The sequence below is a fragment of the Mus musculus genome, chromosome 8 (genome assembly GCF_000001635.26).
Source record: "Mus musculus strain C57BL/6J chromosome 8, GRCm38.p6 C57BL/6J".
Lineage (NCBI taxonomy): Eukaryota > Metazoa > Chordata > Mammalia > Rodentia > Muridae > Mus > Mus musculus.
In genome coordinates this window covers 32,858,879-32,881,511 of record NC_000074.6, presented here as the reverse complement: position 1 = coordinate 32,881,511, position 22,633 = coordinate 32,858,879, and the positions used below count along the sequence as shown (strand labels likewise).

General features: G+C 40.5%; 1 protein-coding gene and 1 long non-coding RNA gene across 22 annotated transcripts in view; one reads left to right on the top strand and one right to left on the bottom strand.

Annotated features, from left to right (window-relative positions):
- Positions 1-22,633, top strand: part of Nrg1 (neuregulin 1) — a 1,084,158-nt gene that overhangs the window by 10,098 nt on the left and 1,051,427 nt on the right. The gene's annotated exons all lie outside the window — the stretch shown is intronic.
- Gm39155 overlaps positions 15,170-22,633 on the bottom strand; it is a 119,525-nt gene continuing 112,061 nt past the window's right edge. The window contains exon 4 of the long non-coding RNA XR_003947371.1: positions 15,170-20,303. This is a non-coding gene — a long non-coding RNA (predicted gene, 39155). The remainder of the gene's footprint in view (positions 20,304-22,633) is intronic.

Genomic DNA, 22,633 nt, shown 5'->3' with positions numbered 1-22,633 from the left:
TGAAAGCTCACTAAGTTTCTTTTGGGTATTTACCCACAAGGTAACTTTGTATAAGGTGAGCTCAGTAAACCATGCTTAGAATGTTGGGTGGAAAATTGTGTGTGTGTGTGTGTGTGTGTGTGTGTGTGTGTGTGTGTGTGTGTGTTTGAAAACTCGTGAATCCACCCAGCTGTGTGTTCTCACTTAACAATGCCATTCAGAAATTATCAAGCAAAAGGGCACAGAGAAGTGGAAGATATCTAAAGTGAATACGGGCTGGTTTGTCCTCATCACGCTGCCTATGTGCTACCTGGTTAGATTTAGGAAGAAGGCCTTATCTAACCACAGGGGCCGCCCCAGGGCGTGACAGTTCTGGGCAGGCTTGAGCCATGATTACTGGCTGGGGAAGGAATATAGCAAAGTCATTTTGTGATCTCATACCCAGGGGGACAGTTTCCAGATCTTATGTGCTCAGCTGCAGGGCTGTCTCCTACAAGTTGCTTACTAGTGTAGAAACTCCACAGGCAACAGATTTGCCTAAGGGCTGAGCTAATAGAAAGGTTTCCCCATACCCCCCCCCTTTCTTCCTCCATCTACCATAAGCTCTTAAGCAGTGTCTGCGTAAAAACCCTATAATGCATAGACCCTTTGAAACAGAAACTGTTAGTGTGTTTAGAAGACAACAGGCAGTTTCATAGGTTGTTTGCTTTTGAGCTGAAGTTTGAATACATTACATGTCCACCACAATTGGTGACTTCTCAGTTGCTCCCCCTCCCCCACTGAATGAACTGAGACATGTCGTTAGGGATTTATGTTCATCCCAGAGCAGACTAATTGGCTTTTCAGTTAAATTTCTGTTATGGAAACAAATCATTGTTTGATCTGCTGTGCTTTTTGTTTTTCAAAGCCTTGTGGTGGTTCGAGGCAGAAGCAGATTTCCAAGGAGGAGTAGCAGTACAGATGCTAAACAGCATCTACAGCTGAATCATGTAGACTTGTAAATCAGGCTTTTTATAAGCCAATAAAAGTCTGTATGTTGTGTGATAGAGAATGAAGATATCTTAATACATGGGAATTGCAAACTTGCTTACCAAATATTTGTGATAAATGGTACTTACTCTTTGTAATGCCCCCCAATCACTGTTTAATAAAGTGCACTAACCTTACAGTGTTGCAAAAACAAACAAAACAAAATGTTGCAGGGATTTTTTTTTCCACTCAGCATTGAAGAAAATTATTCTTAATAAAAGCTGTACTAGGAAAATAGAAATACAAACAAAATTTGCTTGGCTGCTTGAATTTCATGAATACACATATAAATTTAATTTCCTAAGCGTTTGTGACTGCTTTTTTTTTTTAAAAGCCACATAAATCTTGCTGTCAAAAAGCCATACTAGAATCAACTTCCCTCTGTTGAGGTGAGAAACTGTATGTGTATTTATTTATGTTTATATTAAAACTAGAAACTGATAGGTCATTTGGGGAAACAGTCCTTTAGAATAGAAAGGGTTTACAAGAGCATTTTAATATTTGAGTTAAGAGCGTTTTACTAGCACTAGGGGATAGTTCGGATCATTTGGGGAAGTTCTATAAACCCTCTGAATCTAGGAAAAGTTTTGCCATATGTCTTAATGCATTAGCTAAGACTAGAAAGCTTAAATAGCCCTGAGGATAAAAAGCCAAGCTGTGTGTCCCCTGGCCTGTGGATTTATAGCAAATGAGAGCAGAATGTGTGCTTGGTACAGGTTGTTGCCCTTGTCAAATATAATCCGTTCATCATCCAGAGAATTGCCTTTGCTTCACTATCACTAGTTTTCCTCCAGGAGGGTTTTTTTTTTAATTGCAAACAACCTGTTTTAAAACCTGTTTTTACATTTCAGTGACAATTTATATGCTGACCAGATGTCCAGAGATCTCCAGCTGCCCTAAGTACTTAGCAATGCTTGGGTTCTTGTGGTTTGTTTGGAATAAGCTTAAATGATATGAAAAAACCATCTCTATGTAGAGCTCTGACTGAATGAATATTACGATCAGCCTTATATAAATGCATGAAAATTCTGGGTATAATACATATACAGTTAAATTTCTTATTGGGCTTAGCAGTTACAGAAAAGAAGGGAAGCATATTATGTTTTTATAGGAAAACCAAAGATAAGTTTTAGTTTTTTTTTTTAAATTCTAATTAAGCCTTGTGGATAGTTTTCAAGTCACATACAACTACTTTAAGTCTGCATGTGTGTATTAACTCAGCATATATGTTAACATAAACTTGAAGCGAAGATTAAAATAATATTATGATAGGTTAAGGACTTAGTTGGCTACCCCATCCTGCCTAAATGTCACTTTAGAGTATACAAACAGGGCTTAGTGGTCCATCTTATTCAGACGTAAAGTTGCATGATTTGAGACTTGGTGGAGTAAAGACTAGCCCACTGTAGGTGAGGGACTGTTCTAGTTGACATAGAGTGGTTCCGTGTTGCTTGTGTGGGATTTTATTGTACTTGAGACAAACCTGTTTCTGAAGGCTTACTTTCTTGACTTCCATCACTAAGCGGTCTGTGTCCAAGGAGATTAAAAAAGAAAGGTGAAGTTGACAGTTGAAGGTAAAATGGGTTGCGTAGTAGTCTCTGTTTATCTTAGATTTAATTGTTAGAAAATAATTCCCCTCGGTATTGGGTAGCCATCTGGGGATTAGAGAGAGACATAAGCTGTATTTTGTCTTTTGCGCTTTTAATAATAAAAGTAAGATATTTTTCCCTATGGAAAATAGTTTCCTGGAACACCGTTTTGTAACTTCGACTCATCCTTATTGGATCTAGGATAATTTATATTTTCCTAATAATCAATAAAATAAAGAGATAAAATTCTTCTCATCTGAGAGTGTCCTGGCTCTTCTCTGCTCTGGGTTCCTGCTTGTGTCCCCTCTGCCTCCTTTTCCCTTATGGAAATCCTGCAAAGGAAGCCGTAGGAAGCAATGGGATCGTGGCTGGACCTCCGCGCATGCGTCCTGGGTCACTGTTCACATCCACTACCCGTCTCTGGAAGTCTAGGGATTCAGCTGCCTTTGGTTTGAATACGTTGGATACCAGGCAGCCGAGATCGCAACACTAGGAATGCAAAAACTGTTCTTATTCCGGATTGGCTCCATATCCATCTTGTGAGGATACAGATGGTTACCTGTATAGTATCTCTTAGTTCAGAGGCTTCTCATGAAAAGCCCAAAGCGCTGTCTTTGGATGTCTGCCCTGAAATCCTGGGGACTATGAGAGGAGTTCAGAGTGGTATGCAATTCAGGAGCTGGTGGCCAGATTTCCCAGGTAACAGTGAGTGAACAGAACCTATAGAAGGAAACCGTTTGTATTTTAGACTATTGTAGGAGGAGATGTGAGTTAAATAGAGCATACATGAGGGGACATGGGTGACCATGGTGCTACAGTCTTGGTTGTAGGGTATGTATAGGAGTCCAGGGTATGGAAAAGAGTTACTAAAGATGAGAGACCCCCAGGAGCACACGGTTTCCATAGCCCTGTCTCAACTGGAAACTGCCAATAACATAAAGCTTTCAAATTGAGAGGTTACCTAAAACTATGCAGTCATAGCTACCCTTCCTTGACTGCATCTTTGAGAGACACAGCTTAATTTTTGCATATACTAATATATTAAGTAATCATTAATTATTTTGAGAGTGACAGAGGTGTCCTCAAATGTGTCTATGGTGGCAATTATTTATCTAGGCTGTATTTGAAAAGGGAAAAATGCTTTTCTGTTGTTTTTTTTTTCCATTCACATCACTAGTTTGGTGAGCTGTGTATCAGTAGACCATAGCCTTAGAAGCCACACCCTTCCAAGACATCACTCCTTCTCAGAGTACCCATAGCTTTACTCCCGGATAGACTTTTGGGCTTCTGAGAAATGTTGAGTTTCCAGAGATTATTTTTCTCCTCTCAATTACTTTTGGACCAAATTTATTCCATATAGTTTATATCCCAGCAAGAAGTAAATTTCTTTGTGTTGTAAATACCTGAATGCACACAAGAGACTTGGGTAGTTAGTAAATCCCTCATGCTGTTTTGTAAAGATCCGTCATCATGCCATCTCTGCATTTTGAGTACTTAACCTTACCGTAACTCAGAAATGCTGTGTTCTCCTTTGCTCTGTACTCATAGACATTTGAGCATCTCAGTAGTGGCAACCTTTACTTCGTGATAAATTTCAGTTTTAGAAGCTGAAGTGGAAAAGTTTCCCCAGTGTGTGTCCCTGAGAACTAACAACATCTTTTTTTGGGAGGGGAGGGACTTAAGATACCTTTTTTTTCTCTTCTCTTCTCTTCTCTTCTCTTCTCTTCTCTTCTCTTCTCTTCTCTTCTCTTCTCTTCTCTTCTCTTCTCTTCTCTTCTCTTCTCTTCTCTTCTCTTCTCTTCTCTTCTCTTCTCTTCTCTTCTCTTCTCTTCTCTTCTCTTCTCTCTCTCTCTCTCTCTCTCTCTCTCTCTCTTTCTTTCTTTCTTTCTTTCTTTCTTTTTGACCTGTCTTGTTTTTAATGTCTTGTCACTTCTTAGTTAGGCTTCAGGGAGAACAGCATGTTTCCTTTGGGCTGGATGGATGATGAAGTCCTTCACTGTCTAGTTGGTCCTGGGGCTACGGTTGGAGATGAGGTGTTTCCCCAAATCAGCAGTTGCTGCAGGGAACATACTCTGTGTAAAATTGTAAAATATGATAGCCATTACTGAAGAGAAAATAGATGGCTACCCTGCTTCCCAAGAATGTGTCGTAAGACTTTACCCTTGGGAGACGACTATGCAGGTCCTTCGGTGCCTTCCAAGGTGAAGTGGCTTAGCTCAGAGCAGGTGTATCCATTGACAGCACTGAAGTTATCCAGGCTCCACTTTTGTTGCCAGCTCAGACATGTCAGCTGGGGTGCCTCCTCACTCTGTTGCCTTCCTCCCATAGCTGGGGTTGTTCACACTGTGCCCCTGGGAACACCAGAGGTTTCACTGGAGCATGGATTTTATTGGAAAGTCTAGCATTTGGGGGGGAAATGCTCTTATTCTCTGAGCAGATTGTTTTCAGTGAACGCACCATCTTTGCCACATTAACTATTTTTAGGTAAGTATTTTAGTAGCACGGCATGCTTACACCATTGTGCACCCATCGCCATGATTTACCTCCAGAAGCTGTTCACCTCCCTAAGAAATGTTGTGTACACTATTCATAATCCTCCTTTTCCCTCTCTATCCCCGGAAGCCACCACTCTACTTTCTGTCTTGATAGATATAACTATTCCTCCTAAATGCACTAGAACAGCCTTTGTTCTTTGGTGACTGGCTTTATTTCCACTGAGCGTTACGTCTTCATCATTCGTATGTGCCGTAGTGGGTTTCGGAGTACTCTCTTTTTTAATGCTAAATTGTCCCGTGTTTTATGTGGACACCACATTAAGAACCAGAGTTTTTAATCCATGTCCTTGTCATGATGTTCAGGTCACCCCTACCTTTGCCTGCTGTGGATGCTGCTGCTGTGACATGTGGTGACATGTGACATGTGGTGATATCTGCTTGAGATCTTGCTCTGTGATTTGAGGGCTTTGGTCCCCTAGACGGAATTTCCAGATCTTAGTCTATGCACTTTTCCATAGCTGCTGCACTTTATACCCCTAGCATCAGAGTGCCCAGGCTCCAGTCTCTTCCTATTCTCACCAGCGAGTGTTCATTCAAAATGTTTTCATAACAGCTATTCTAGTAGGCACAAAGGGATAGAGAACAATCTTTATTTTATTTTCTGTACAAAGTCAATACCTCTAGTATTGTCATTAGTCAGACACAAGTTCTCAGAAAATAGCTGCTAATCTACTCCTAGCTACAATTGGCACAGCTCTTAGAGGCCCAAATCTGAAGGCATCAAATAATGAAGTTAGAATAGACAACAGCTTACTTAAAACAAAGACATGTTTATAGAATAGTTAGGAAATACTTTTCAATGCTTGTCATCAAAATTTGCATGTCAGCATCTACTTTTATCAATTTAGCTCGGAGAGGCACCTTATCCTATGCCTAACAGCATCAACAAACTTTCAACTGATTTAATTTATTCATTGCATTTTCCATTTTTTTCTTAATGGTTTGCCTGTCTATATTCCTATATTGCTCAAAGCCCCATTCATTAGCTACTGAGCTGCAGTCTGAGCCGTTTTGAAGATTCTGTTGTTACTGGGGCTTTTCCTCGTTCAGTTTCTCTGGGTACTCGTACTGACTGGAGGTACTGACACTCAACGCTGTGCTCTGCACCCCTGCAAACTCAGCCTCACCCTGTTCATCTTACTGCCAGAACATTTCCCCACCCAGATTCACTGCTCCATGAACAAGTTCTTAGGCTATTTCCTTTGCCTTCTGCCTGTCTGTCCTTTCTCTTCCCCTTTCTACCGAGTACTCTGTTCCTCTTTCTAAAGGCAACTGCTTCCCTGATGTTTCTAGAAATGATTCCTGTCAGAAATGCTCATGGAAGCCTTTGGACACAGAATACCTCCTTATAGCTCACTCTGTGCAGTTACAAGGTCTCTTGTATGATTTCATGCTCTTTAGCATCTGTGTATATTCAAGCTCTTCCTCGGGCATGTCTTTCCGTGAACAGGCAACAAAAGTATTCTGGTGAGCAGACTTTTGCTGGGTCTGTAGCTTATTCACAAGCAAAATTGCTTTAGCCCTAGGAGTTGGGGAATCCTTGCTCCTGGCCCTTTCCAATTGTACTGTGTAGTTTAGAACCACCAAATTTGTCAGTTTCCTCATACATATAATTGGAAAGTAGAATTAATATGCTTTTTGAGGTCCATTCAGATGTACCTGGTACTTATCTCAGAAATGACTTCTAACCTTGTCTGCTTCTATTTCCTCCTCCTCCTCCTCCTCCTCCTCCTCCTCCTCCTCCTCCTCTTCCTCCTCCTCCTCCTCCTCCTCTTTCTTCTTCTTCTTCTTCTCCCAAGAGAGGAGGAAGAAGAGAGCTGGAAGAGAGAGAACCTTGAAGGAAGCATGTGTTCATCTTCTTTCAAATCCTTTTATGTCACTAGGTTAATCTGTCTCAAATACTAAATTATTCATATGCATCAGCATCATCTTTACAGAAAGCAAAGATCATCACGCCTGCCAGCCTGTCTTCAAAAAGATAAAATGTGGCTAATGGATTAACACACAGCTGTATGCTTTTAAAACAAAACAAAACAAAACAAAACAAAACAAAACAAAACAAAACAAAACAAAACAAAACAAAACAAAACAAAACAAAACCAAAAACTTTTGGTACTTGTGTAATAAAATGAACCAGGAATATGCATACTGTTTTACTAGGAATTTGTTTTAACAGTATAAGTGTGCCATTGTTAGTCTGATAACTAGTGTCATTGGTGAAATGAAGGAAGTCAGCACAGAGTCTGAGTAGCTTGGTCTCCTGTGAAACTGGGTTTGGTGATGCTAGGGACAGAATTCCTACCATGAGACAGGGGCTGAGTCCTTCTTTCTCTCTTTATCATTATAATGGTTTGGGCAGGAAGATGATACTGTCAGTCCTTTTATGGGTAACAGAAGCAATGCAGAAACAAAGTGTCAAGAAGAAGATCATTTGATCTGACTCTTCAAATTGCTGTACAAAGCCTCCTTACTGGCTTCATAGTACAGGACATGCTGTTTGGGATTAGCTAGGCATGGACCACTTTCTCCCCGCCCCTCATGAGCTCTTCCAGTGCAAAAAGTTCAGTGATATTTATAAATCATGGCTCTTCAACCTATTTCTTAAATTATACCTTTCCTTTGGAATCTAGATTTATATATCAAATGACTTACTAGATAACCTATATATCCAACAAGCAATTCACAGTAAACATATCAAAGAGTGTCTCTTTCTCCTGCTAGGACATCAATGCATCTATTTATTAATAATGAAACTATGATCACCACAGTTGCTACTTCTATTCTCAGTGGTCCCTTGATGAGCCAAGCATTATAATATATAAAAGTGTGTTGATCCTCAGATTTTTCTTACTCCCCAAATTCTGTCGTCTCTGAACCAATTCTTATTCTGATAATAACAACTTCTTATCTTTGTTTTCTCCTCCAACAAAAAAATAGTCTTTCCTACTGATATGAGTGACTCTTCAAAACCAAAAAGAACGCACAATGCCCCTATTGAAAGCTCTTGAGTTGTTATCACAATAAAATATTCTTTATAATAACACAAGATGTCTTTCATTCCCCCCCACCCCACCCCCCTACCGCAAAGTACTTAAATTAATAGAAAATTGGATCAAATTTTATTTTGTGTGTTATGGGTATTTTGCATGCAGCTGCAATGTTTGTAAAGGCCAGAAGAGGGCATTGGGTGCCCTGAAGCTGGAGTTGCTTATAGTTTTGAGCTGCCATGTGTGGGCTCTGAATCCAACCTGGGGCCACTGGGAAAAGTAGCCAGTGCTCTTAACCACGGAGTCATCTCTCTGCAGCCTCATTTCTCAAGGAGTTTATCTGGTTCATTCTCCTGCCTAGAGCTTGGTGCCATGATACTAGCATTGCTCTCCCTGTGCAGGTAGCAGTAACGTTCCATGCTTATGCACCCGCACATGTTTCTTTCTCAGAATCAGCTGGTTTTCTGTGCATTTTGTGTACTGTTGCTCCCTGATGTCTAAGACTGACTGCATTCTTCAGTGGTAGATGGTTAAACAAAACTTGACAGCTATAGAATAGATTATTCTGAATTTTGTAAAAATCCTGTGGGAGGGGAGCTGTTGAGGTGGCTCAGCAGGTAAAGGCTCTTGGTGTGCAAGTCAGTCAACCTGAGATTAACACCTAAAACTCATGTAAATGCTGAAGGACAGAACTGACTGCACAAAGCTGTCCTCTGATACCTTTCATGTTGTCATGGCAACATTCATGCTGCTATATTATATATATGTATACACATATATACATACATATATACTATATTATATATAGATAGATAGATTGTAGAAGACAATATGATGAACATACATTTATGGTATATTGTCCAACACTATGTGATTTCTTTCTTTCTTTTTTCTTTTTTCTTTTTTTTTTTTTTTTTTTTTTGATTTTTCGAGACAGGGTTTTTCTGTGTAGCCCTGGCTGTCCTGGAACTCACTCTGTAGACCAGGCTGGTCTCAAACTCAGAAATTCACCTGCCTCTGCCTCCCAAGTGCTGGGATTAAAGGCGTGCGCCACCATGCCTGGCTAACACTATGTGATTTATTAACCTATCATGTCTTTCTGTATCTGTGTCATCTTTATATTTGTTAATCAAAAGAGAAATAGGAGCCTGCAACTTGATACGGCAAGATGGTAGCAGTGTTTCTCTCTAGTGTTTGTATTACAAATGTTTGGGTTTTTCTTCACTTTTTTCATCTGTATTTTCTAATATTTCTGTAAGGAGTAGTCATCAGTTTTGGGCAAGGAAAAAGAGGTAATTGCTATTTCTAACAAACATCAAATGCAGGAAGGGGCTGTGTTATTTTGTCCCTGTAGAATATTTCCTTTGACATGGAGTGTGCATTGCAAGGGTAGGCTGGATGCTGTAAAAAAAAATGGAACCTCAAATATTAACATCTCCCACACAATAGTTTATCTCTATCCTATGAATGGAGAGATCATGGGATGTTCTACTCTCTATTCTCCTCTGTGACCAGTGCTCACACCTGAGCATAGCTGAACCCCACCTTAAGCCAATTTAAAACAAATAGAGTTTCAGTGTGTAATGATCATTTTCTTTTGATGAATACAACTAGAGTCTGAAAGTACATAAACTTATTTTCTGCTGTCTCAATACTGTGGGAGAGCCCGGTAGCCATGGGCATATCATAAATGCATCTATGTTTATTACAGATACATAGAATAGTAGTTACATTCTCCTCCTTACACCCTGTTTAGCACTTTATGGGTGAATTTTGAAGTAACTCCTTAAGGTTTAAAGTTCACAGAACCTATTTCATTTGCTATCATTGCAAATGCAGAGGTTCAGGCCATATGCCCCGTCTTTTCCTGGCATGTGAGGATGTCTTTCTTAGCTCCGTGTTGAACAATCATTTTGATGTAGGGACTGTGGAGAAAGGCTCTGCAGCCTTTTCATTGCTGACTTAATTGAGTTTCATGATGCACTTTTGTTTTGCTTAGGAGGATAAATTAAAAATGGCTGATAAAGCTGTCTGTAAAAGCAAAATGGTTAGGTTAAACCTGCCCAGTATATTAAATGTATTGACGAGTAATCTATTCTCTGTTTTTAATCACTTTTATTAACTCTGCTGTAATTTTATTTCTAGTAACTCACTAAATATCTGTCATTATATCCTCAGCAATATTTCTCTTTAAAATACTATCAAAAAGTCCATGGAAATGATTAAGGTGCCAATATCACCCACCTACATCCTGTTAGCAAGAATAGTTGGTGATAAATTATTAGCTGGGTTGTGCTGTGCGTGTGTGTGTGTGTGTGTGTGTGTGTGTGTAAAACCAAGGAGGAAAAGAAACTGATTCACAACAGGTAGACAGAGACAATGAATGATTTTGAAGCTGTGAAAATAATTAGCTTTTTATTTCCCTACATCATACACATTCTAATTATAAATGTTTAAAAAATGTTTTCATTAAATCCTGAGAAGATGAAGACAGTAATTATGTGTTACATGTGTAGTTTAAACAATAGTGACATGGTTGTTATTCTTTCTGGCCTTGTCTTTGTTGTGAGCTTTTGGGATCTCCTGATTAAAAAGCATCTTAAAGCATTTTTGGTATCAGTTCAACAAATCACATATTTGTGAAAATAGAATAAAAATTTACCATTGACTTAATATTTTGTCTTTTTTTTCATCAATTTAGGTAGCCATCAAACCTTATTTTTCCTCTAATATTAAGGTTTCACTGTCCATGAGAAAAATTATAGGTACTTTCTGAACTTATTATATAGGCAAATGAGAAATATGAGATCTTTAAACAATTATATGGAACTAGCAGGAAATGAGAGGAAGGAGTTTATTACCTTACTTATTCACTAAATAAATATTTATTGGGTATCTATTATTGATAGGTTGATACTGGTGTTTGGAATAAGAATGAAGAGGAGATTAGACTTGGTCATTATGAACTAAGAGCCTAGAAATATAAAACATTTGGACAAAATAGAGATGGGATATCTAATTACAACTGCACTGTGCCTTATAGGGGAGTATGTAGGATGCCATGGGAACAGATCGCAGAGGAATTATGAATAGAATTCATGGTCAGTTTTACTGGATTTGCAATCACCTAGGAGACATGTCTCTGGGTGTCTGGCTTCAGTGAGTTTTAAATCAGGAGGTATGTTGACAGTGCCACCTCATGAGCTTGGAAGCAGTCCAGTTGCATGGCAGCACACAGCTGCCTGTACTCCCGGACTATGGATACAATGGGACTAGCTGCCTCATGTTCCTAAGGCCAGGTCACCTCACTGTGACCTCTTCTTAAGCCAAATGCCAGAAAAACCTGTTTTCACTTAAGTTGTTTCTGTCAGATACCTCGTCAAGGCAATGAGGTCAGTAATAAGAAGAAATGGTATCAAGAAGTAGGAATGCTGCTGCACAAAACCCTATGCACAAAGCCCTACATGCTTCATAGCCCTTTGGAACTGCTTTGTGGGGGAGATTTAGAAGATGTGGGAACTGGATAGTAGAGAATTGTTGAGTTCTGAAAGCAGAGCTTAATGGAGCATTCTCGTGGGAGTTTGGGAGACTCAAATGCTAATAGAAATGCACAGAATAGGGTCCTGATGTTTTAGAAGAGGACGTGGACTCTACTAGGAATTGGGCTAGAATCTATCAATGTTAAATTCCAGTAAAGAATCTGTTTACATTCTCCCCGTGACCTATGATTTTAAGTGAGGCTGAGTTCAAATATAATGCATATAATTTATTTCATGTAGGAAATTACAAAAGAGTATAGTGTTCAGGCTGTGGCATGGTTTTGAATTTTATTTATTTTAATTGTCTGTCTGCGTCTCTGTATGAGTCTGTACATATGTGCAGCTGTTCATGGAGGGCAGAAGCATCAAGTCTCCTGGAGCTGGAGTTGCTTGACATGGGTATGAGGGCCTGAATTCAAATTCCTTGTCTGAACAGTGTACACTCTTAACCTCTGAGCCATCTGTCTAGCCCTAAGTTGTTATATGATTACTATTGACCGATCCTATCTAGTGTATAGTGATAGAGAACAGACAGTAGAATGGGAGGTTGTGAAAAAATGTGCAGTCATTCAAGGAAAGGACTACACGTAAATTTAAATTTATGGTCAGAGAGGATGCAGGGTAAGCACTTGCAATGGTTAGAGTTTAGCACCATTAGAAGGAAACTTGGGACTCTACACTGGACCACACTCATGGGAGAATCCATGCTTGCGTTTTACAAGCTCCAGCTCTCATTGGAAAGGAAAGACCCTAGGATGCTAATGATACCAATACCATAGAACATCTATTGAGGATAGTTATAGGCATGGAGTGGAATCAGCACAAGAGAGAGGCTATGTGTGTTGTAGAACTAGACTGGTGAGAGCAAGTCAATCTAATTGGAAGAGAGATAATACCAACCTACAGCCAAACAATGGCTGTGGAGTTGAGGACCTCTGGTGTTTACTCTGATCTTGATCTGTCCTTGCTACCATTCTGAAATGGGAATTATATTCTATCTCAGTGTGTATTGGATGAATGTAAGCTGTGTTTAAGAAAATTACAGGGGCTCACAAATAAGAAATTAAGTTTCAGGACTTTGAGCTTTTGTGTGATAATAGAAATGATAAGGTGGGGGGGGGCTCTGAGAGATGAGCAGAAGGAATTTCATGTCCTGAGATGACCATGAGACTTTGAGGACTAATGACGGAATGCTATAAATTAGGCAATGTGTTTGATGTTAAGCTGATGCAGGTTGGACTTGTGGTTAATCTTCGTTATTGACTCAATTGGCTTAGGAGATATTGCCAGATGTGTATCTCTGAGAGGGTTTCCAGAGAAACTTACCTGAAGAGGGGAATTTAGAACAAGATGGAGCCCAGATAGGAATTGGTGAAATACTGATGAAGTACTCAGAACAGTTAAGACTGAGTCAGCTGTATTTTATTTAGTTAAACCTAGTAGCATGGCCCGCTTTAAAGAAGGCGTCTGTGTGTTGGGGGAGGGTAGATGTGAAATGGTTATACATGAGAGATTTGATGGATAGTCTGCATGAAGTTATACTTTCTTGCAAAGTCATCATTAAGGTTGGGTGTTATTAAAATGTTGTTGAAGGTCACCCTTATATATAAATATTCTTATTTTCCTTAAGTCGGGAATTGCTTTCATATAAAGACTTTCTGTGACAAATTATCATTCAGTTTTTTTCTTGACACTGTGACTTGAGAACTCAATACTGTCTCTATAGCTAAGTACCCAGCTCCTATGAGAGTGGACTATATTGTCACATAAGTGTCTATGAAGTGACACTTGTCAATCAGGTTTAAAAGAATATTTGAGTCAGAGTTCTTGAACCATGGCTTAGGTTGACCCAGGAGTTGCCTCTCTCTGAAGCTACAACTTAGCATTTTAATGAGTAGCAATCATAAAATACAAAGTTCTTAATCTGACAATAACTGAATGAATTTTCCTGCCCATTTATATTCGGCCTTTTATTGCCTAGTAAGCTTCTGAGGTGATGTAGCGATAGCGGTAGCTACTATTTATATAAGGAGCTAGAGCCGCCATGGGAAGAATACTTTGGAGTTTCATGCTTTCATTTGTTTATTAACAAGTGGAACAGTGTTTCCATAGTAGAATGCCTTTGGTTTGTTTGTCTTCTACAGTGGACTTTCCTAATTTTAACACAGTGAAAATAAGCCAGACCTTATATTTCTGAAAATTAGATGTTATATATCAGAGGAAATGGAGGAAATAATAAAAAGGAAATCTCTAAAAATGAAGAACAACTGTTCTGAAAACTCTGACTTCAGCCGTGGGACCCTCAGTCTGGTGGACCCTGGAGAAGCATCGATGATTAGTGGGCCAGAAGTTGTGAATCTAGGGGAGACTAGTGGTTTGCACTTTAGAATATGCTGTCTCCCAAGATATTGTCATAGAGATAGTATTTCGTGTGACTAGTCCTGGCTGAGACCCCTGGAGACAAGAAACATTTGGTTCAGGGTTTGTCCCAAGAATCAGCATTTTGGAAAGCGATGGAACTATAGTGTGTATTTAGGTTTGGAATCGGAGTTCCCAGATAAAGAAGCCATAACTTCTCTAAAAAGGAAAAAAAAAATAGGTAAGAAAAGGAGATTTAGAATTGACTGAGTTTGTACTACTTTTCTTTTCCTTTTTACATATTTTACCATACTTATTCCTTAACATCAATCTTGCAAGATATATCATTTTATTCCGATTTTATCTCAAGATTCAGAAAGATTTACAGAATTTTAAAGGTCACATCCTAGCTGCTGGGAGGCAGAACCTCTATTTGCATTCAGGTCATTTGGTCTGCTGTTAGAATCATGGGGGCTTTCAGGACAAGATGGTCTGATGGAATTCTAGCCCCACCCCCGAGTGTGGTGATGTCACTTTGTCTCTCTGTGCAGTGTATCCATTGCCAAAGACTGGCTTCTTACTGTACTGAAAAGAGTGTACTTATACAGAGAGCTGAGTGGGGAGGTTCTCTCTCTCTCTCCCTCTCCCCTCTCCCCTCTCCCCCCTCCCCTCTCCCCTCTCCCCTCTCCCCCCTCCCCTCTCCCCTCTCCCCCTCCCCCCTCCCCTTCCCCTCTCCCCTCTCCCCTCTCCTCCCTCCCCTCTCCTCCCTCCCCTCTCCCCTCTCCCCTCTCCCCCCTCCCCTCTCCCCTCTCCCCTCTCCTCTCCCCTCTCTTCCCTCTTCCTTCTCCCCTCTCCCCTCTCCCTCTCCCCTCTCCCTCTCCCCTCTCCTCCCTCTCCCTCTCCCTCTCCTCCCTCTCTTTCTTTCCATTTCCCGACCTCCATCTATCTATATACTATCTATCTACCTACCTACCTATCTATCTATGACATGTTGAAGATAGATGTAGTTCATGCTGTAATTATGGCAAGACCTGATGATGTGTCTCTCAAAGATCTGTGCTGATAGATTTATTTTTCTAAAAGGAGCTTTCCCATTCTGCATATAAAATAAGTAAAAAAGATGTTAAAAGTCCAGTAGTGCCACGGAGCCTGCAGTCTAGAGTGGACTTACACACGGCTTAAGTTCTAGGCTTTGGCTTCTCGATCTCCCTCTGTGACACATGACCTCGTGAATATTGCATGTTGCTTCTAAGCCTTACTTTTAGTTTTAAATTTGTATCATGAGAATAATCTGACTGCTTTAGGAATGAGTATATACTTATTGAGATAATGTGTGTAGTGCCCCCAGACCATAGCAAAGCATCCTGTTAATGTTAATTGGGAGCTGCAGGAGGGATCATGAAAGTCAGCTCTAAGTAGCTCTAAGTAAGGATACAACTGGGCCATATGTGCAGAGATGTAGAAGAAGGCAGGACCTTCTCTATTGCTGTGCTTCACATTGTCTGTGGACCAGGGTATTCTCAGCATGTGCGCTTCACACACTATCTTAAGGTTTGCAGCCCTGTGCCAACCTGGTGCTCATCAAGGCTGAGGATTCCTGGGTGGCTTCCAGAGCGACTGCTTTCCAGGTGTTGCTAAGGCTCACTGAAGTTGAGAGAGACTACTTCAATAGATACCGTTCCTCTGTGTCGATCACAGCTGGAGAAAACCGTTCACCAGAGAAGAGCATTTGAGTTTTTGCCCAGGTTTACTGGGGATCAACAGTGCTCTTCATGCTGGTTTTGCAGCTGGAGTTCTTTCTGCAGAATATAGGGCATCATTAGTGCTAGCAGCAGCGGATGGGAGGCACTGCTAGTGGGGGGGGGGAAGCAGGGAGGAAGAGAAAAGCAGGAGGAATAGATAGATGATGATGGATGGATGGATGATTGGATAGATAGAGATACATACATACATACACATGAATGTAAATACATAGGTATTGTAGACTAGACAGGTTACATATAGAATATTCCTTATGAGATACCAAGTAGTGATTACCCTTGGAAGAACAGCTGGTGCCCTAGGAGAATCAGAACCCTGGGATGAAGCTAAGGAAGTATGGACTGGTCCCATGGGGAGAGCAGAAGACATCAATCCCATCTTCATATTGGGCTTGGGCTGCAATAAGTTGGGGCAGGTATCCTTCCATAGGGGGATGGAAATGGCCTCCCTTTATGAATGACTCTTCAGGCATTCATCTGGAGCACTCAGGGAAAACCCAGTCTGTCAGATTTTACTTGCCCACTGGCAGAACAAGGGCGCTAGTCCAAATAAGAGGTGTGCCAAACCTTTCCTATCTCTAATCTCCCTAAACCTTGATGGAAGCTCAGGGTTGGACATCATTATACCTATTTTGAAAATGAGTTTACATGAGATACTCTAAGTGAGTAAGGGTGAACCTGAGTTTCAGAACACAGGCTTCTTTGAAACTATCCCTCTGTAGTAAATGAAGTTTCCCTCTAGTTTTTTTTTTAAGAAAAAATAGACACACAATGTAGTGTGCATATAATAAAGCTAATATTATTTAAATCTTGCTCCTCCCCCCCCCCCAAATGATTATCCATGACTCATGGCTCCTCTTTCTGGTATGATTGAATGCTGTTCTGTGGGTTATGGAGAAACCGGAAGAACTTATCTGATTTCTGTTTCTGAGGTAGGACCTCACAATGTAGATGCAGTTGGTCTATAACTCACTTTGTAGACTAGGCTGGCCTCTAACTCACAGTAATCTATCTGCTTCTGCCTCCTAAGTGCTGTGTTCAAGGGTATATGTCAGCATACCCTGGCAAGAATTTCTTTTTAAAAATAATATTTATTCTTTGAAGCTTCTGTGCATGTATACAGTGTATTTTGATCACATTCATCCATTATTACCTTCCCTTAGAGTCACCCTCTTTTTCCTAAGTGCATGTACTCCACTTTTATTTATAGTTGATGACCACCAGAGGCCCCATTCTTAGCAGAGAAGCGATTGGTCGGGGATGATTACTGAAGGAGCGAGAGTACCTCTCTGTGGGGGACACGGTGAAGAGCCTTGACCATGCCAAGGAGAAAGAACATAAATTTGACCAGAATGTCCCACAGGTGTTTGGCTAAGGGGCTTGGAGCACGTACTGGGGAACCACAGGAGAGTCTCACACTGAGCGTTGGGTTGAGCTGATGTTTGGGGCAGGAGTATATCTTTTCTTTTCTTTCTTTCTTTTTTCTTTTTTTTTTTAAATATTTGCCGAGTATGGTTAGTACTATTTGCAGAACCGCGTTGCATATATTTGTTGTGAGATGATAAAACAATGAGAACAGAGTCCCACAGCTTGCAAACATTAGCCTCCTCTTTGGATAGGTTCTGCACTAACATAAGCTCCACTGGAGATAATAAAACCCTTACCAGTTGGAAGAAAGTTTATTTATTTTTTGATTTCTTTTTCGATGAAAAAAAAGCCTATTTCAACCATTTTTTTGAGAGAAACATAATTTATGTTTTAGTAGAAGAAAATTAAATAACACTCTGACTTAAATTCTATTATGAGAATCATGTCCTTGTTCTATATCAAGGTGAGTTTTTTTTTTTCATCTGTTGTTGAGAGTCTGGATATAGAGTCATATTCTATGGTATTCTTTGGCCACCATTTATATTTTTAAATTAATGCCTGACATCTTACCAGCAATTGTGTTCACTTTCTTATTACTAACATTTAATAGGGACCAGCAATTAAAACAATTGCCATCCCTAAGAATATTGTAAATTTATCAGACATACTTTTGCTCCTGAATTATATCCTGGAAAATAATTAAAATTCTTGTTCCTATTGTAATGTGATTATTATAATGATTTAGGATTTCCCCAAAGAGTTTATTTAATTTGGTCTTTTGTTTCATATATATTTTTCTTTATTTTCAGGGTAGGATGTTTTAGTAGTTAGGCTTAAAAGGCATACAGTCTCACAGTTGTTGCTTTGAGAAATCCCTTTACAATGCCAAGTTAATCTGTTTGACTCTCAGGTACTCCTTAGCTGATCAAAAGAATCTCTTGGCCATCCTAGGATGTCTGACTGACTTCTATTTGTCCTAAGGAAGGTAATTAGCTCCTCAGCTCACTAGGGTCTGCTCTTGGCCTTGAATGCATTAGTCCCTGTGCTTCTTAATTTTGGTCATGTTGACACAAATTAGAGTCACTGAACAGGAGGGACCCACCCCAAATTGAGACATTGCTTCCACTTCCATCAAATTGTGCTGTGGGAATGTCTGTAGGGATTTTCTTGATTAATGGTTGATGTGGGCAGGTCCAGCCTATTATGTCAGAGCCATGTCTGAGCAGGTCGGTCTGGGCTGTATACGGAAGGCCCCTGAGCCAGGCTGGGAAAGAATGGCGGTAGAGTGTCCCTCCATGCTCTTCCCTTTCCGTTTTTGCCTCCAGGCTTCTGCCTGGAGTTCCTGCCACAGCTTCCCTTGATAATGGATTATAACCTGGAAGTTCTAATAAAACCCTTTCCACCCCCAACTTGCTGTGGTTTTGTCAACTCAACAGAAACCGAACTAGGGTAGTTCCCAATAGAACCTTCGGAGAAAAGGGCTAGCAGCTTGAATCCATTTCAAAATCTTTGTCCTTATGTTTTAGAAAGTGCTGCTTTAAGTAGTTCTTACCGAGTTTGTTCTCCATACTGTATAGTGGTCAGTACTTTACAGAAATGTAAGTCTTTCCTTGCCAAATTCTGATCATTATTCAGTGTCATTCATTTCTGTTGGATCTATGATACTTTGTAGCCATATATAAACAAAGCAAACGGACCATTAGCTAATAAACAGAACAGCCTGCCTACTTTGGCCAAGTCATTGATTTCCATAGATACTTTTATAGCAGAAGACTTTATAGAAAGCCATTAATTAAATGATGTGCTCTGACCTTTTCGATCCAATGCTCTATGGATGTCTAGTTTCATATCCGCAGCAAGATGTTAAAGTCGTCAAAAAGTGTGATAGCGCTATTCTCAACCTCGATATTCATAGTCGTTAATTGAATAAATCAGTTTTGGGTACTGTCCCAAACACCATGCCGGCTGCTGCAGATACAATGCTTGCTTCTGTTATAGGAGCTGATATGCTGCAGTCTGTCAGACCAAGTGTTCTCTTGAAGGCCATTTTCCCTCCTGAAATATTTCCTTAGATTAAGAGGCATAGTATCATTCTGAAGTTCGATCTGAGATCTAGGCCTTTCTTTTGACCACGACAGGGCTTGGGGAAAAAAAAAAAGAACAGCCCAAGCTGACTTTACTAAGGAGAAGTAATTTATATTTTGAGCCATGGGTTGGAACTTTGAAAATAGATGAGGTTATTGAGTCAGCCTGGGCCCTTGGTGGGAAGAAGCAGGCAGCTTGTGAGCACATGGAAGATTCCTAAATTGTCACCCACTGCCTAAGAGTTCTCAATATCGTGTAAACATTGTTCATAAATTTGACACTGAAAACAACAGCATGCAAGCTGAAAATAAGCAGCGAACTGAAAATACAGAGCTGCCTTTAATACAGGGAGCGTTTATATTCAGTTGCAGTGCCTCCTGATACACGATACACGTTAGCTCCTGGGTTCCTCTGGTCATTGTCTAGATCCTATTTGGACTCCATATGTCTGACTGCTTCCCAGGCCCTGTGCACCAAGAGGAGCGCAGTGATGAGCTTCGACTCACCCATTCCCGCTGTATTTTCTTTTTCTGGTGTGGCAGGCTTTGAACTCAGGATCATCCTGCATCAGCCTCTCCAGTGTTGGAATTGCAGACACGCAACACCAGCCTGGCCCTCGGCAAATGCTGTGAAAGTACCGATGGAAGTTTCCATATGTCTGATGATATAGGATATGTGGTCCTAGGCTTTCTTTCCAGGACTGGGATGGAATGGGTGTGTGAATGTTAGATAGGAAACCTCCAAGAACTTGTTATTAGGATATGGGTGGGCTACACAGGGAACTCTTTGCATCTGTCTTCCTCCCATCCTCTTTCGCTTTTCTCCTCTTGGTAGAGTTGGTCTCATTGTTGATACATCTGTCTTACTCTGTACCTTCTTTCTTGACCTGCAGTCAGGCAAGGGAGGGCTCATGTTCCCAGTGATGGTTTGGCCCACAGGTGCACATTAGGCAGTTTTGTCTTCTTCACCTACTGTGTGCTGTCCAAGCATACTACAATGCTGTCAGGGTGGTTTGTAAAGGGACCATTTGTCTGCTCCATAAACCTGGTACAAACTGCGTAGGAAAAGTAAGTGTTCAACACTGTATATGGCTAACATGTAGCTATCTGTATGTTACCGATTACATTCTAGATGTAAAAGTTTCTAAATATTCAAAATTCGGTCAACTACATTTGGAAATTTTAATCCTTCTATATTTAGTTCACATGAGCAGGGAAGCCAAGCTGGGAAGGAAGGCACAGGAAAAAATGCAGAAAGAACCTTTTCCCCATCCTCCAAAACACCAGAACAGCCCAAAGGAGGTCTCACATCATTTACCTTTATTGTTTGTAGGGTACCTGAGATGTATTCAGCTGCGGAGAGTGAGTGTGTAGGTACCTTATTTTCCTGCTAGGATTATAATTCTGAATCTGATACTGTGCCTAATTAATATTTTACATGAAACATGACTTAGGGCACATTTTAAAAAATCTATTAGATTTTTCTATAATTGTAAAGAATTGAGATTGAGGTTTCAGAAGGGCAGAGGGTAGGTATATTCCCTGTAGGGCGGTAGGAGACTGGAATTATGCTTTGAGTAGACATTAAACCCTTCAAAGCACCAGTTTGTCTCTTCTGGGGTTTTATTTTTCTTTCTGTTGTCCAGGTTTTGCAATTGGAAACCCAGGGATGCTACTGTTTGAGGTGTTGGGGGAAAGGGTGGAAGAAAAGTGAAAACATTAGGTAGATGGACTCAGCCTAGCTTATCTCACCTGTGTCTCTAACTCTGACCAGGAGAATGTGGCTTTCCTTATATATGATTAGTGGATTCTCTGGATGATTGATTGACTAGGAATAAGGCAGGGAGAAATGCTTTGTGCATTTGCTAGCTTGTGGACATTTATTATTTTGTCTGTCTAACACTGAGTCATCTTCCCTCTCCCTCAGCAAGGAGAGAGAGGCATTGGGGAGCTTCTGACAGTCAAGACACCACACACCTGGGAACTCACACAGACGCATAGGTCACTGATGGGCAATTATACTTGTCCACTCCAAAATTTGTTGGGCCTCTTTTGAAGGTGGGGTGATTTAAATGAATAATAATGTAATTATATGGGGTACAGGGCAACAGAGATACCTTCATATAGAGTGGTCCAAAATTTGAATAGATCAGAAGATATAATTTGGTGGCAAAAGTTGCTGAGGAATTGGCTGGGACAGTTTTTTGCTTTGTTTTTGTTTTTGTTTTGTTTGTTTTTATTGTGAGGTAGAGGCTTGCTCTACTAGTTTGCTCAGGATTCTGCTCCAATATTTATTATTTTTTACCTCCCTAAAAGGGTATTATACTCTATAGTACACTTGGCACTTAAACTTTAATTCCACTTAACATTATAATGAGGAAAAAAAGCCTTATAAGTTTTTTTTTCCATTTTTTATTAGGTATTTCGCTCATTTACATTTCCAATGCTATACCAAAAGTCCCCCATAGCCACCCACCCCCTCTCCCCTACCCACCCACTCCCCTTTTATGGCCCTGGCGTTCCCCTGTACTGGGGCATATAAAGTTTGCAAGTCCAATGGGCCTCTCTATCCAGTGATGGCCGACTAGGCCATCTTTTGATACATATGCAGCTAGAGTCAAGAGCTCCGGGGTACTGGTTAGTTCATAATGTTGTTCCACCTATAGGGCTGCAGATCCCTTTAGCTCCTTGGGTAAATTCTCTAGCTCCTCCATTGGGGGCCGTGTGACCCATCCAATAGCTGACTGTGATCATCCACTTCTATGTTTGCTAGGCCCCGGCATAGTCTCACAAGAGATAGCTACATCTGGGTCCTTTCAATAAAATCTTGCTAGTGTATGCAATGGTGTCAGCGTTTGGATGCTGATGATGGGGTGGATCCCTGGATATGGCAGACTCTACATGGTCCATCCTTTCATCTCAGCTCCAAACTTTGTCTCTGTAACTCCTTCCATGGGTGTTTTGTTCCCAAATCTAAGGAGGGGCATAGTGTCCACACTTCGGTCTTCATTCTTCTTGAGTTTCATGTGTTTAGCAAATTATATCTTATATCTTGGGTATCCTAGGTTTGGGGCTAATATCCACTTATCAGTGAATACATATTGTGTGAGTTTCTTTGTGAATGTGTTACCTCACTCAGGATGATGCCCTCCAGGTCCATCCATTTGGCTAGGAATTTCATAAATTCATTCTTTTTAATAGCTGAGTAGTACTCCATTGTGTAGATGTACCACATTTTCTGTATCCATTCCTCTGTTGAGGGGCATCTAGGTTCTTTCCAGCTTCTGGCTATTATAAATAAGGCTGCTATGAACATAGTGGAGCATGTGTCCTTCTTACCTGTTGGGGCATCTTCTGGATATATGCCCAGGAGAGGTATTGCTGG